Source organism: Ranitomeya variabilis, chromosome 6, assembly GCF_051348905.1.
Source record: "Ranitomeya variabilis isolate aRanVar5 chromosome 6, aRanVar5.hap1, whole genome shotgun sequence".
Lineage (NCBI taxonomy): Eukaryota > Metazoa > Chordata > Amphibia > Anura > Dendrobatidae > Ranitomeya > Ranitomeya variabilis.
Window position 1 is genome coordinate 354,702,042 of NC_135237.1, and position 17,652 is coordinate 354,719,693.

The window sequence follows — 17,652 nt, forward strand, 5'->3', positions numbered from 1 at the left end:
GCAAACATTATGTCCTGAGCTGATTTCTTTTCCTTCTCGTCTGAGCACCCCATCGTGCTCCTGACAGATTTCACCAAGTTATCCACACTGCTATTGGGTAGACAAAGCCCCCCTTCAGTTTCGGATGAGCTCGGCTGAGATCCCGATTCGCCCGAGGATATATGTACATCCTCTGACTCAGAACTAACTGGAGATCAGGACCTGCTAGGCTGACGGGTACTGATGCTACTTGTCTGCGCCAAACCTTGCATTTCTTCCTGGATTATGGCTCTGACATCTGATGGAGTCATTATATTTTCCTGCCGCAAGGTCTGTATGATACATTCTGAACACAGTTTTTTAGCATAATCATCCGGGAGGGGCTGCGTACATAAAGCACAGTCCTTGTGCTTGGACTTGTGTGTCCTTTTCTTAGTCTAGAGGAAGGGATACAGGAGGAATATATATCAGCATATAGGAAGAGATTCTTTCAAAAACTCACCCAGTGAAGCTGACAGGTACCAGTTCTGGAGGCGGATTTCGTTTGGTGGTAGATCCCTTCTCTGGAGGTCGACCACCACTTTTTGTGCTGCTCCTAGCGCTTCTCTCCTTGCTGGGAGAACGCTGTTCTGCTGCGGGCAGGTGCGCTTCGTCGGCCGGTGAAGCCATCTCACACACACCGGTCCGACGCTAGCGCTGCTTTTTTAAATCTGCCGCCGAATCTCCGGCCTCCCCGGACCAACCCGGAAGTGCTCCAGCGACTTCCGGGTTAGACGCGCCGCTCTCACTCACCATGCAGCAGCGGCCAGAGGTATTAAGCCGGCCGCCGCAGCGCGCGCGTCCTCATGGTGCCGGGCGGACGCACGGTGACCGGACCCGGACCATGGATGTTCGGCCAGACGAGGGGGGAGGCTGCAAGCAGGGGCTCCCCCGCCGCTGCTTCTGGAACCGCAGCCCCTGCCGTTCCCTCGGACACCGGCGCAGGCGGGTGCATGGCCCAGGGATCCTCTTCATCTGTAGGTAAGCCGGGTCCCTATAGGAACAGGAAACCTAAACTGAGGAGGAGAGGGGACCGCCTCCTTTTATTCTGTAAGCTTCCTGTTCCTATGGGGCGGATCCCTCTCTCTCTCTCATGTGGGGTGCTGTCGTGGCGAAGGGTAAAACCAACAATTTACAAATTGTTTTTTTTTGAGGATTTTTTATGCCATACATGTAGTAAAATTTATAGGGCAGCTTTCTTCTTCAGGTCGCGGATTTGCCTGTGGAATTTTCTGTGTGGATTCTGCATCTCTTGGCAGAAAACGCAGGTCAAAATCTGCACTTTTTGTATGCGGATTTTGCGCAGATTTGAAGCGTTTTTACCCGTGCGTTTTCCTATAATGGAATGGGTGCAGAAAGAATTGACATGGTCCTTATTTTAATCCGCTGCAAAATTTTCCGCACCATTAGCGCAGCATTTTTTCCCCCCCACTGATTTACATTATACTGTATATCACTTGCGGATCCGCAGCATGTGCACAAAGCCTTACTGTTATACCATATTTACTGTATTTTTCGGATTGTAAGATGCTCCAGATTATAAAACGCACCCCAAATTTTGAGGGGGGGGGGAATAGTTTTTTTTTTTTTTTTCTTTTCTTTTTAAATAAAATTGTGGTGCTTCTTATAATCCATTGCTTACTGGGGGTGGTGGCTGCGGTGAAGCGGGGTCCCAGGTGGAGGCGCAGGATGGGATGAGGGGTGTTCCAATGTGTGGCGGGCCACTGCGGCTTCCCAGTAACAAACACTGCTACGTTTCATCTTTTTTCAACACCTGTCTAAAACTTATTTACAGTGATACATATGCCCAAAGGCTGCCCCCTGTTGTCAGCTGCAGTCTGTGATGGAATCCAGACAACTGTTTATTGCTCTAAAGAGTCACAACAGTTCTCACTGAAATTGGTAACCTGTCCATGTCAAATAGTAAAAAAAAAAAAAAACTACAGGATCCTCCAAGTAGAAAGATGCACTTTGATCCAGGTACCTGCTGTGGCATTAGCTGCGGGTGTCTCCGGTGCTAGGGGGGTGTTAGGCGCTGATGGCAGTGCCACGGGGTGTCCGGCGCTGCGGGGGGTGTTGCGCAGTGCTGCCCGGTGATGCTCATGCTGGTCTCCGGTGGAGCCCCCGGCAGTTCCATGGGTTTCCACCTGTGTGGTGGACTCCGGGAAAATGGCCACCGGGGGCAGCGCATGCGCAGATGGAGATCTCGGCACCGAGATCTCGGGAGATGAGATCTCAGCACTGAAATCTCATCTCCGGAGATCTCGGCGGCCATTTTCCTGGAGTCCACCGCACAGGAGGAAACCCATGGAACTGCCGGGGGCTCGAAAGGAGACCAGCATGAGCACCACCAGGCAGCACCGCCCAACACCCCCACAGCACCACCAGCTGCGCTGAACACTCCCTCATCCAGCCTGCAGCAATGCTACTGGGTAAGGTATATCTGCATTATAAGACGCATCCCCATCCCCCCCCCCCCCCAAGTTTTGGGGGGGGGGGGGGGGGGGGGGGGGGAGTGCGTCTTATAATCCGAAAAACACGGTATACAGCTTTTTGTGTTTTGGTTCTTTTACCAGGGCTGTGGATGCGGTATCAGCTCAGACTCCTCAATTTTCTTGACTCCACAGCACTGGTCACTACGGAGCACGGACATAAAGTGCAGCACAGATTCATCTCAACTAAAAGCCGAAACCCTTAGATCAGGAACAGAACAGACATTTATAGGACATTATATAACTTTCCAAAATTCTTATGAAAACATTTACAGCACATCCTGCATTCTACTACTGTACCCAATTTATTATATGTTTTAGGAGTAGGTTCATTTTATATCAACTCAGACTCCACAGCCCTGGCTTTAAAGCAGTAAAAAACATTTTTATAGAGAAAATAATTATTTTTGTATTGCTCAATTCTGAGAGCTAACACTTTATTTTTCTACTAATAAGACGCTGTACAGCTGTTTTTTTGCGGGACAAAATGACATTTTCAGCTATACCATTTTTATTCACATGTCTTTTTGATTGCGTTTTATTACACTTTTTGTTTGGCGGTATGATGAAAAAAAACTTGTATTTTTTTTTACGGTGCTCACTGAAGGGGTTAACTGGTGGGACAGTTGTATAGGTCAGGTCACCCCAGACGTGGTGATACCAAATGTGTACTTCGTTTTTTAAAAAAAAAAACACATTTATGGGTACAATATTTTTTTAATTTTTTTTTTTTTTTTTTTTTTTTTATTTAGTCCCTCTATGGGACTTTCACTTTCTGCAGTCTGATCATAGTTCTAACGCATTGCAATACATTGTGTGAAAACTGGCTGACAGTTACAAACTTGTTAGATCATGCACTAAGCATGATCTAACGGTTTGCTAGAGCCTGGTGACCCAGATGTTGTCATGACATTGGGTTACCATGGAAACGATTGCTTGGGCTCTCATGATGACGTTGAGGGGAGCACCGATAACGATAAATCTGGCACCCACGGCCATGCTAATACACCGAGTGCCATATGCTCTCCCAAATTATAAGGCTCATGATTGAAAGGAAACATGTCACGTCAGATAACGCTGTTAGCCTAGGTTCACATTTGCGTTCAGGAGGGCTGCGTACTTCCTCCTTGAAGCTCCGCCTATGATCTGCCTACTTCTGTATGCGTCCTGATCACCTATCTTTAACATTGGGTACGCAGGGACATGCTTCGTATGCCGATGCAAAATTTTGCGTTTTCATGCAGTCGCCGCACACGTCAAATCGCTGCATGCGGACGCATCGGCATACAACGCAAATCCCTGCGTACCCAATGTTAAAGATAGGTACGCATACAGAAGTAGGCAGAGCTTCAGGGAGGAAGAAGTACGCAGCCCTCCTAACGCAAAAGTGAACCTAGCCTTAGAAAGGTGCCTGGAGGACATATTGAAAGTGCAGCTACTGGGAGAAAATTAACTTTATTCCTCCTGGGAGCTGCCGGCATTTAGTCACGCTGGCGCTGCTACAGTCGCTCAGTCCTCAGTGACACTGACAGCCAGGCTGTGCTTACAGGCGTGACATAGCACAGAAAACGTGCACAGCAATGTTGTTTTGACATTGCTGTGCATTGTTCATTTTACAGGTGCTTTCTGCCACCTGAAATAGAAGCTGCAAGTACACAGCCTGAAAATCACCAACTGTAGTCCACAAGCCTGTAAAATGGCTACTTGTTTTTAATTTTGCATATAAAAAAAGGTCTGGTAAGTGAACACTTTTTTTTAACCCTCAAATACAAATAAAATAAAAGCCAAATTGCTGAGAACGTTACACAGGGTCAGGTTACTTTTTTCTCACTAACAATTTCTATGTAGAAGGCATCAGTGTCGGACATGGAAGCATTGATGGCTCGGTGTCAGCGCGGTAACGGATTCGTGTACAGCCCTGATCTCGGAGCCATGTGGCGTCTCCTTACTACAGATCACAATTAGTAACGTTTCCCTGAAGGATCCAGGTCATCATAATGAAATTATGTGGTGAGAGCTGCTCCCTGCAGACATGATGGCAGCTCCCCAGGAGGCAGGAAGCACAAGCTGCTCCTCCAGCTGCACCTGAGCTCTGTGCAGAGACCAAGGGGCACAGCCCTGGCAAGTGCGGGGCATCCATGTATAAGGGGCCGTGACGGGCATCATCAGGTGTGAGCAGCGCACACGGGGACATTACAGCGCGGGGGTCCCTGAGTGGGATCACCCGCCCGTCAGCCTGTGCCCCCGCACTGGAAATAAGCAGCAGCTACCGCCGAGCACACAGCTACCTCACACAGACACGTCCCGGACACTCACCGTGGGCTCAGGCCGGAGAGAGCAGATGGCGCAGCGGGAAGATGAGAGATTTACAATTAGAACCGACTGGAAGCTTCCGCCAGCCCTGCGGCGACTCCCGAGCTACGTGCAGCTTGCGGCTCCGGTACACCGACTCTAGACACTGTTCCCGCCAGCAGAGCAGCTCATACACGGGAGGAGATAATATTTACTTATTTTTTATTTAAAATGGCGGTGGAAGACCAAAGCGGGAAAACAGCGACCAACCACAGGCGGAGAGGAGGAGCAGCGTCCTGTTAGGGCGGGAACAGGAGACAGCAGAGCTGACAGGACGGAGGGGCGGCAGCCCCGGAAGAGGAGAGGCTCGTGCAGCTCTCCTCCGGCCGGGACAGCTGTGGTGCTGGAGGAGCCGCCTTCATGGCGGGAAATGCTCAGCGTGTTTTATGGCTGTGATCGCAGGTGTGACGTGTGAGCATCGGTGCAGGCTCGGGGAGTCTTCTTGGAAACGTCAGAATTTAGGGCTGCCGTCACACTATCAGTATTTGGTCAGTATTTTACATCAGTATTTGTAGCCAAAACCAGGAGTGGGACAATTAGAAGGAAAAGTATAACAGAAACATATGCACCACTTCTGCATTTATCACCCACTCCTGGTTTTGGCTTACAAATACTGAGGTAAAATACTGACCAAATACTGCTAGTGTGACGGCAGCCTAAGGGTATGTGCACACGCTGTGGATTTTGCTGCGGGTCCGCAGCAGTTTCCCATGCGTTTACAGTATAATGTAAACCTATGGGAAATGAAATCCGCAGTGCACATGCTGCGAAAACGCAGCGGTTTACATTCCGCAGCATGTCAATTCTTTGTGCGGATTCCGCTGCAGGTTTACACCTGCTCCAATAGAAAACTGCAGGTGTAAATCCGCAATAGAAACCGCGATAAATCTGCAGGAAAAACCGCAGCGGTTTTGCCCTGCGGATTTATGAAATCCGCTGCAGGAAATTCCGCAATGGAATCCGCAGCGTATGCACATGGCCTCAGAGTGGTGACTTCCTGTTTCTTATCATCTACACTCTGCAATATTAGTATATTACAGTATACAGTGTAATTGTATAAAGGTCAGCACCCTAGGCACATCTGAGTAACGAGCACTGGAGCTCATCTCTAGTCATCTCCAGTGACATAAAAATGTAATTCACCAACTATTAAGGGTTCATGGAAACATGTTAGAACTTTTATACGAATAGTTCCCTGCAGTTAGAGAATACTTTGTGTTTTGTAGCTTAAGGCTGCCATCACACTAGCGAGTTTTGCGGACGTATGAGCGCGTAAACTACGTCCGTAAAATACGCATTACACACGGCCCAATGAATCTCTATGTCCCAGCTCCTATCTGCCGTATATTACGCATCTGTAATATACGGTCTGGTACGGCCGTAGAAAATCGCAGCATGCTGCGTTTGTCACCGTATTGCGCAAAAAAAATCGCCAATGAAAGTCTATGGGGGCGAGAAAAATACTGATTCCACATGGACCAGCAGTGTGACTTGCGAGAAATACGCAGCGGTGTTAGTGAAAAGCCGGTAATTCAATTGCCGGCTTTTCATTTCTCCTTCACAAACCCGACATGATATGAGACATGGTTTACATACAGTTGACCATCTCATATCCCTTTTTTTTTTTTTGCATATTCCACACTACTAATGTTAGTAGTGTGTATGTGCAAAATTTGGGCGCTGTAGCTTATAAAATAAAGGGTTAAATCGCGGAAAAAATTGGCGTGGGCTCCCGCGCAATTTTCTCCGCCAGAGTGGGAAAGCCAGTGACTGAGGGCAGATATTAATAGCCTAGAGGGGGACCATGGTTATTGGCCCCCCCTGGATACAAACATCTGCCCCCAGCCACCCCAGAAAAGGCACATCTGGAAGATACGCCTATTCTGGCACTTAGCAACTCTCTTCCCACTCCCCTGTAGTGGTGGGATATGGGGTAATAAAGGGTTAATGCCACCTTGCTATTGTAAGATGACATTAAGCCAGATTAATAATGGAGAGGCGTCAATTATGACACCTATCCATTATTAATCCAGCCCCAGCTGTGAGCTTTGGCTTGGCTGGGTATCGAAAATAAAAAAAAAAATGGCATGGGGTCTCACCATTTTTGACAACCAGCTAAGCTAAAGCAGTCAGCTGGGGGCTGGTATTCTCAGTCTGAGAAGGGGGCATGGATACTGATTCTCCCCAGCCAAAAAAATGGCAGCCCCCAGCCACCCCAGAAAAGCCACATGTATTAGATGCGCCAATTCTGGTGCGTTGCCCGTCTTTTCCCACTTGCACTGTGGCAAGTGGGGTAATAAGGTTGGAGTTGATGTTACCCTTGTATTGTCAGCTGACATCAAGCCCATGGGTTAGTAATGGAGAGGCATCTATATGACGCCCCCGTTGCCCATAGTGATTTAATATTGTAATAAAGACAGTAAGAATAAAGTCCTATATTTTAAAATAAAAACTTCCCACCCTCTTTTACCCATTTATTTACAAAAATTAAAAACAAAAACACCATATTTCTCACCTGTCCGATGATAATCCAAATGTGTCACATGAAGCACTCCAACTTTGCTATATCTGGATTGCACGGCTGAGTGGTGGCATGATGCAACCGCTCAGCCATGAATCCAGAAGATACTGAGCTGAGGGTAAGAACTCAGCTGCAGCGCAGATCGGTGACATCAATAAAGTGAGCAGAGTTCATAGTCTATGAATTCCGTTGACCTCCCTGACGTCAGCACTGGCTGCGTGAGAACTTTCTCACTAGCGCCGATGTCAGTGAGTTTACTGTAGTTCATTGACTATGAATTTCGATGACCTCAATGATGTCACTGCCAGGCTCACACTCAGTGTCACCTGCATTCACGACTGAGCAGTTGCATCATGCCACCGCTCAGCCATGCAATCCAGATGTAGCAGAGTTGGAGCGCGTTATGGGACATTTGGATTATCATCAGACAGGTGAGGAATATGTTTTTGTTTTTTAATTCATAAATGGGTAAAGAGGGTGTGAACTTTTATTTAAAATAAAAAACTTCATTCTGGCTTTTTCTAAAAAAAAAAAAAAAAAAAAGCCTATGAGGTTAGTAATGGGGGCAAATATTACCCCACGTAAAATCGCATCAGGGCAATCGTGAAGAGCCGAGGCCAAGCGCCAGAATTGTTACATCTTATAGAACGAACCAGAACCAAATATCTGCTATTGTCTTTTATTTTTCTTCTCACTGTGTATGTTTATGGGGTTTATACCACTATACCATCTAGCAACTTATTTTAATGTGCCTGCGTAATGTTTGGTATAATTCATTGGTTGTATTGTAGGATGTACTCACTGTTTGATGTATATCAATTACTGTGGCCACTCTAGATACAATCAGGTGAAGGTGTTATAGCATGTTGCCAGCCACAATGCCTTTGATCATTTAACCACCCCCTGGTGTGCTGGCCCCAGCTGCCAAATTATCCCCACCCTGGTCCCATAATCCATCTCTTCTGACCCATCACTGGACTATAAGGCCATGTGCACACGTTCAGGATTGTTAGCGTTTTTTTCGCGTTTTTTCGCTATAAAAACGTGATAAAAACGCGAAAAAAAACGCTTACATAAGCCTCCTATTATTTACAGGGTATTCCGCATTTTTGGTGCAAATGTTGCGATTTTTTCCGCGAAAAAATCGCATAGCGGAAAAAAAAGCAACATGTTCATTAAAAATGCGGAATTGCAGGGATTCCGCACACCTAGGGGTCCATTGATCTGCTTACTTCCCGCACGGGGCTGTGCACACCATGCGGGAAGTAAGCAGATTATATGCGGTTGGTACCCAGGGTGGAGGAGAGGAGACTCTCCTCCACGCACTGGGCACCATATAAGTGGTCAAAAAATAAGAAATAAAATAATAAACAGTCCTATACTCACCCTCGATGTCTTGCCGCCTCCTCGCACGCTGCCGTTCGGTTTCTGTACCTGGTGTGCGCTGAAGGACCTCGCCGAATGACGTCACTGTCCTGTGATTGGTCGTGAGCGGTCATGTGACCGCTCACGTGACCGTGACGTCACGGGAGGTCCTGTGCGCACAGACCAGCTATACGGAACGGACGCCGGTGAGATGTCTGGGTGAGTATAAGCATTTTTTTATTTTTTTTATTATTTTTAAACATTCTATCTTTTACTATAGATGCTGCATAGGCAGCATCTATAGTAAAAAGTTGGTCACACTTGTCAAACGCTATGTTTGACAAGTGTGACCAACCTGTCAGTCAGTTTTCCAAGCGATGCTACAGATCGCAGGGAAAACTTTAGCATTCTGCAAGCTAATTACGCTTGCAGAATGCTAAAAAAACGCGAAAAAAACGGAAAAAAAACGCAAAAAAAAAAATGCGGATTTCTTGCAGAAAATTTCCGGTTTTCTTCAGGAATTTTCTGCAAGAAATCCGCAACGTGTGCACATACCCTAAATGTAGAACCATCCTTAGGGGGGCACGCTAGTGGGGGTGCACGCGTCACATAAGCAAAGCGTCACGGAAGATAAGCGTTGTGATACCGCAGTTATTCCATGGCAGTTAGTCAGGGCAGGAGTCAGGTAACCCACACTCTGTTTTCCCTTCTCACCATGTGCTTTATTCCTATCCTCCTATGCTCCCTTGCAATCCACATTCACCGCCCAATCCCCCCTCCACCACGACTCATACACATCAGCTCCTCTCTCCTTCCCTCTCCCATGTACAGCTCCCATGCACTTCTCACCTTCCTGGAAAACCTCAGCCCATCTTGCCCAAACACACCGCACAAAAAAACTTCATACACTTCCATAAACTACTTGCTTTATATCTTCCTACTCCTACTGATTTCGGGGGACATCTCCCCCAACCCCGGTGCCCCATCCCCCAACTTCAACCGCTACCCTACCTCATATCAAAACCATACTAACCTTATTAATATTACTTGCACTCCCTCACCTCTCTCTTTTAATTGTGCCCTTTGGAATCCACGATCTGTATGTAACAAGCTTCCTTTCCTGCACAACTACTTTCTGAACAACTCTCTAAATCTGTTGGCCCTCACTGAAACCTGGATCCAGGACTCTGACACTGTCTCCCCCGCTGCCATTTCTCATGGTGGCTTACAATTCTCCCATTCCCCAAGACCCACTAACAGACCTGGTGGTGGAGTCGGCATACTCTTGTCCCCCCAATGCACGTTCCAGGTTATACCCCCAGTTGTTTCACTTTCATTCCCTTCTTTTGAGGTCCACACCGTCAGGCTCTTCCGTCCCCTCTCCCTCAGAGTAGCGGTCATATACCGGCCCCCAGGCTCACCTACCCACTTCCTGGACGACTTCTCAGCCTGGCTGCCGCACTTCATGTCCTCAGAACTTCCAACCCTTATCCTGGGAGACTTCAACATTCCCATTAACAGCCCCACGTCCACATCTGCATCCCAGCTTCTATCACTAACCACTTCTCTCGGCCTCTCACAGCTCTCAACCTCTGAAACACACAAAGACGGTAACACCCTGGACCTGGTCTTTGTCCGGCTCTGTTCAATTCCCCACCTCGATAACTCACCACTTCCCCTCTCTGACCACAACATTCTCTCCTTCACACTCACAATTCCTCGCCCACCCCAGCACTCTCCTACCTACCACACATTCAGAAATCTACATGCTATTAATCCTCACACACTTTCAGACTCCTTACACTCATCACTGTCCCCAGTCTCCTCTTGTCCCTGTCCTGATCTGGCTGTACATTACTTCAATGACACTCTTAGAAGCACCCTAGACCAAGTAGCTCCCCTCACCTTCAGAACCTCCAAACACAGAGTGAAACAGCCCTGGCTCACATCGCAAACCCGATTCCTCCAGCGATGCTCCAGGTGTGCTGAACGCTTATGGAGGAAAACTCGCACCCCAGAAGACTTCTTGCACTTCAAATTTATGTTAAGGACCTATAACTCTGCCCTTCACCTTGCCAAACAGACCTACTTCACCACCCTGATCTCCTCACTATCCAACAACCCCAAGAAACTTTTTGACACATTTCACTCCCTCCTCAGGCCAAAAGCACAAGACCATATCACAGACATTTGTGCTGATGACCTGGCCTCCCACTTTATAGAGAAAATAGATAACATCCGTCAGGAAATCCGCTCCCAGACACCAAGTGCAATGACTCCCATCCCTCCCTGCATCTCCCCTGGCTCACTCTCCACATTCGATCCCATCACAGAAGAAGAAGTCTCCAAGCTCCTCTCCTCTTCTCGTCCGACTACATGCACCACCAACCCCATTCCCTCACACCTCCTCCAGTCTCTCTCTCCAGTTGTCACAACTCACCTAACTGCAATCTTTAATCTCTCCCTCTCCTCTGGCATTTTCCCCTCCTCCTTCAAACACTCTATCATTACTCCATTACTAAAAAAACCCACCCTTGACCCATCATGTGCAAACAACTACAGACCGGTCTCCAATCTACCCTTCATCTCAAAACTCCTGGAGCGCCTAGTCTACTCCCGCCTTACCCGTTACCTCTCCACTCATTCCCTCCTAGACCCTTCACAGTCCGGGTTCCGCCCCCTACATTCAACAGAAACTGCACTCATCAAGGTGACCAATGACCTTCTGACAGCAAAATGTAACGGTGACCACTCTCTGCTCATTCTCCTCGACCTTTCTGCAGCTTTCGACACTGTTGACCACCCTCTCCTACTCTCTAGGCTCCAGTCACTAGGCATTAAGAACACTGCTCTCTCCTGGTTCTCTTCCTATCTTTCTGAACGCTCCTTCAGTGTTCTGTTCTCCGGCTCCACTTCATCTCCTCTTCCTCTCACTGTCGGGGTACCTCAGGGCTCAGTCCTTGGCCCCCTTCTCTTCTCCCTCTACACGGCCCCAATTGGACAGACCATCAGCAGATTTGGCTTTCAGTACCATCTTTATGCTGATGACACACAACTATACACATCAGCCCCTGACCTTACCCCCGCTGTACTACAGAACACCAGTGACTGTCTGTCTGCAGTCTCTAACATCATGTCCGCTCTCTATCTGAAGCTCAACCTCTCCAAAACTGAACTTCTTCTGCTCCCGCCTTCTACTAACCTCCCTAAATCTGACATTTCCCTCTCCGTGGGTGGCACCATAATAACACCCCGGCAGCAGGCACGCTGTCTGGGTGTCATGTTTGACTCCGATCTCTCCTTCACCTCCCACATACAATCTCTTGCCCGCTCGTGCCGCTTACACCTAAAGAACATCTCTAGAATCCGCCCTTTTCTCACCATGGAGACAACAAAAACTCTCACTGTCGCCCTAATCCACTCCCGTCTGGACTACTGTAACTCTCTTTTAATTGGCCTCCCCCTCACGCGACTTTCCCCTCTCCAGTCTATCCTTAATGCAGCAGCCAGGGTCGTCCATCTGGCTAATCGTTACTCGGACGTGTCCGCTCTTCGCCAGTCATTACACTGGCTGCCCATTCATTACAGGATACAATTCAAAGTACTTGTTCTCACCCACAAAGCTCTCCACAGTGCTGCACCCCCTTACATCTCCTCCCTCATTTCTGTCTATCGGCCTAACCGACCTCTGCGCTCTGCAAACGACTTTCGACTAACCTCTGCACTAATCCGTACCTCCCACTCCCGACTCCAAGACTTCTCCCGTGCTGCGCCAATCCTCTGGAATGCTCTACCCCAAGATATTAGGACCATCCACAACTTGCATAGCTTTAGGCGCTCACTCAAAACTCATTTGTTCAGAGCGGCCTATCGCGTTCCCTAATCAGTCATTTTATGTTTGTGTGTGTGTGTAGCCCATTCACTATCTCACCTACCCCCCACCCCCTGAAGATGGCTGGACCATCATTGTAAATACATCATTGTAAATACACACCTGTACTTTGTATCTCCCCACCTCATTGTAGATTGTAAGCTCTCACGAGCAGGGTCGTCTTATTTTGCTTTATTGCTGTATTGTTAACATTGTTACCTATGACTGTTGTGTTTGAAACTGTTAAACTGTAAAGCGCTGCGGAATATGTTGGCGCTATATAAATAAAGATTATTATTATTATTATTATTATTATTATTATTTATGTGTAATTATTAGGCCGGCGTCACACTAGCAAGTTTTACAGACGTATGAGAGGTGCAGAAAATACGGATTGCATACGGTACAATGATTCTCTATGGCCCAGCTCCTATCTGCCATATTTTACTGATCCGTATTATATGGTCTTGTACGGCCGTAGAAAATCGCAGCATGCTGCGTTTGTCACCGTATTGCGCAAAAAAATCACCAATGAAAATCTATGGAGGCAAGAAAAATGCGGATTACACACGGACCATGCGTGTGACTTGCGAGAAATACGCACCGGTGTTATAGAGAATAGCCGGCAATTCAGTGCGGTGTACAGTAAAATCACACTGACAGAATAGAATAGGTAGAATAAATGTCTACACACATATATATATATATATATATATATATACTAGATTGTGGCCCGATTCTAATGCATCGGGTATTCTAGAATATGCATGTCCCCGTAGTATATGGACAATGATGATTCCAGAATTCGCGGCAGACTGTGCCCGTCGCTGATTGGTCGAGGCAACCTTTATGACATCATCATCGCCATGGCAACCATTATGACATCTACGTCGATACTGTGCCCGTCGCTGATTGGAATCAGAGACGCGGGATTTCCATTATGACATCATCGTCGCCATGCTGTGCCCTGGCGGCCTCGACCAATCAGAGACGCGGGATTTCCAGGACAGACAGACAGACAGACAGACAGACAGACAGACAGACAGACAGACAGACAGACAGACAGAAAAACCCTTAGACAATTATATATATAGATATTCTATTTTATACAGCGCTCTCTGCTTGAGAAAGGCTCAGTGTGAGCCGGAACGTCGCACAGAGATGTGGGCTGAATAAACTACACACGTTTTTCACCCTGAAAAGGACTTGGAGTGCTGCCCTCTTTTTTTCTATTACCGTATTTTCCGGCGTATAAGACGACTTTTTAACTCCTAAAAATTGTCCCAAAAGTCGGGGGTCGTCTTATACGCCGGGTACGGCGTGTGCAGGGAGCGATCCTGGATGTTCCCAGGGTCTGAAGGAGAGGAGACTCTCCTTCAGGCCCTGGGATCCATATTCATGTAAAAAATAAAGAATAAAAATAAAAAATATGGATATACTCACCCCTCCGAGAAGCCTGGCTGTCACCGCTGCAAGCGTCTGCCTCCGTTCCTAAGAATTGCAGAGCTTGAAGGACCTTCGATGACGTCGCAGTCAGGTGACCGGTCACATGAGCGGTCACGGACCAATCACAAGACCGCGACGTCATCGAAGGTCCTTCACGCTCTGCAATTCTTAGGAACGGAGGCAGATGCTTGCAGTGGTGACAGCCAGGCTTCTCAGAGGGGTGAGTATATCCATATTTTTTATTTTTATTCTTTATTTTTTACATGAATATGGATCCCAGGGCCTGAAGGAGAGTCTCCTCTCCTTCAGACCCTGGGAACCACACGCCGTATAAGATGACTGGGCGTATAAGATGACCCCCGTCTTATACAGCGGGCATATCCCAAATTCCATATTTTATATGGAAGAGTTGGGGGTCGTCTTATACGCCCAGTCGTCTTATACACCAGAAAATACGGTGTGTGTATATGTATGTATGTGTGTATATGTATATATGTATATGTATATATATATATATATATATATATATATATATATATATATATATATATATATATATATATATATATATATATATATATATTTATTATGTGTGTGTGTCTCAATGACATACAGGTCCTTCTCAAAAAATTAGCATATAGTGTTAAATTTCATTATTTACCATAATGTAATGATTACAATTAAACTTTCATATATTATAGATTCCTTATCCACCAACTGAAATTTGTCAGGTCTTTTATTGTTTTAATACTGATGATTTTGGCCTACAACTCCTGATAACCCAAAAAACCTGTCTCAATAAATTAGCATATCAAGAAAAGGTTCTCTAAACGACCTATTACCCTAATCTTCTGAATCAACTAATTAACTCTAAACACATGCAAAAGATACCTGAGGCTTTTAAAAACTCCCTGCCTGGTTCATTACTCAAAACCCCCATCATGGGTAAGACTAGCGACCTGACAGATGTCAAGAAGGCCATCATTGACATCCTCAAGCAAGAGGGTAAGACCAAGAAAGAAATTTCTCAACAAATAGGCTGTTCCCAGAGTGCTGTATCAAGGCACCTCAATGGTAAGTCTGTTGGAAGGGAAACAATGTGGCAGAAAACGCTGTACAACGAGAAGAGGTGACCGGACCCTGAGGAAGATTGTGGAGAAGGACCGATTCCAGACCTTGGGGAACCTGAGGAAGCAGTGGACTGAGTCTGGTGTGGAAACATCCAGAGCCACCGTGCACAGGCGTGTGCAGGAAATGGGCTACAGGTGCCGCATTCCCCAGGTAAAGCCACTTTTGAACCATAAACAGCGGCAGAAGCGCCTGACCTGGGCTACAGAGAAGCAGCACTGGACTGTTGCTAAGTGGTCCCAAGTACTTTTTTCTGATGAAAGCAAATTTTGCATGTCATTCGGAAATCAAGGTGCCAGAGTCTGGAGGAAGACTGGGGAGAAGGAAATGCCAAAATGCCTGAAGTCCAGTGTCAAGTACCCACAGTCAGTGATGGTGTGGGGTGCCATGTCAGCTGCTGGTGTTGGTCCACTGTGTTTCATCAAGGGCAGGGTCAATGCAGCTAGCTATCAGGAGATTTTGGAGCACTTCATGCTTCCATCGGCTGAAATGCTTTATGGAGATGAAGTTTTCATTTTTCAGCACGACCTGGCACCTGCTCACAGTGCCAAAACCACTGGTAAATGGTTTACTGACCATGGTATTACTGTGCTCAATTGGCCTGCCAACTCTCCTGACCTGAACCCCATAGAGAATCTGTGGGATATTGTGAAGAGAAAGTTGAGAGACGCAAGACCCAACACTCTGGATGAGCTTAAGGCCGCTATTGAAGCATCCTGGGCCTCCATAACATCTCAGCAGTGTCACAGGCTGATTGCCTCCATGCCACGCCGCATTGAAGCAGTCATTTCTGCCAAAGGATTCCCGACCAAGTATTGAGTGCATAACTGAACATTATTATTTGATGGTTTTTTTGTTTGGTATTAAAAAACACTTTTATTTGATTGGTCGGGTGAAATATGCTAATTTATTGAGACAGGTTTTTTGGGTTATCAGGAGTTGTAGGCCAAAATCATCAGTATTAAAACAATAAAAGACCTGACAAATTTCAGTTGGTGGATAAGGAATCTATAATATATGAAAGTTTAATTGTAATCATTACATTATGGTAAATAATGAAATTTAACACTATATGCTAATTTTTTGAGAAGGACCTGTATATATACTGTGTATATGTTTTAACGAACATTTGAGCACATAAATCCATTAGATGTCGGTTTTGCAAGCCTGCGAGAAAATATCGCAGTACGGATGCCATACGGATTACATACGGAGGATGACATGCGCAAAATACGCTGCCACACCCTGCCTACGGATGACATACGGATCACTATTTTGGGAACATTTCTGCGTATTACGGCCGTAAAAAACGGACCGTAATTTCATACGCTGAGTCTGACGCCGGCCTTACAAGGGGGTTACCCGCTTCCCTTCCCGTTTTTATTATGTGTTTTGGTATAAATATAAAGGAATGTTTGATTACATTTTTTTTTTTATATTTTTTATTTGCGATATTGTAGTGCCTTACAGCATCACGTCATCCTTGTTCACATTAAATGTGATTAGTCGCCATTTAGTCTCAGGATAAGGCTGGCGTCATACTAAACGTATGGAAAATTGGTCCGAGAGTTGCACGAGTGTTCTCCGTATGGTCATCCGTGTGTAATGTGTTTGCAATGCGATTTTTCTCCAACCCGTGTATCCATAAGACATCCGTATGGCTTTACATTTCTCACTGATTTTCCCCATTGAATTAAATTGCTCAATGGGCTGAAATGAGGAAAATGTGCGTGTATTTTATTGCAAGCTAGACATATGCTCCATGTGGTGTCTGAGTTTTTCTCGCACCCTTAGGCTTCCATTGGCAAGTCTCGGATGATATACGCTGTAGTGCCTCCATCCCGGTCTACTCACGCTGCCTGGACGCAGGCCTCTTAGCACACCAATAAGGGCATACGCGCTTGCACTCCCGGTCTCTTAATGGGACAGCGTGATATTTCCTAATTATGTAATGTACAAAACACGGCACTCTGCTGGATGGTGAGATATGGTGCTCAAGTAGGGTCTCCAACCCGTCAATCAATGTATACAATAAACTTGGCACTCAAATCGGTTGTAAGGTGAAGTTAATTGACTTTATTGCACGTCCCAGATACAGTTTCAACAGTTAAACGTTTTCGGTCCCACTGGACCTTCTTCAGAACAATTTCCAATTTATCTGGTTAAGCTGGTTACAACATGTTGAAGGAAAAGTCACCTTATAACAAGAAACTGTGGAGCAATGCAATAAATGAGAAAACGAATGGGCTCTAGGCGAACTAAGCCGCTAATGGAGTCTGTGGCCCATGATCAGGATGAGGAGCTCAGATCTGCGTGGCGCTGGATCACCAGAGAGGGATGTACGTCCCTCTCTGGTGATCCAGCGCCACGCAGATCTGAGCTCCTCATCCTGATCATGGGCCACAGACTCCATTAGCGGCTTAGTTCGCCTAGAGCCCCTTTGTTTTCTCATTTATTGC

General features: G+C 46.5%; 1 protein-coding gene across 1 annotated transcript in view; it reads right to left on the bottom strand.

The window, feature by feature from the left end:
* The window catches only part of DEK (DEK proto-oncogene), an 86,462-nt gene extending 81,240 nt beyond the window's left edge, over positions 1–5,222 (bottom strand). Inside the window, exon 1 of the mRNA XM_077269951.1 lies at positions 4,827–5,222. The gene's annotated coding sequence lies outside the window, so the exon portion shown is untranslated. The remainder of the gene's footprint in view (positions 1–4,826) is intronic.
* Positions 5,223–17,652: the final 12,430 nt, after the last annotated feature.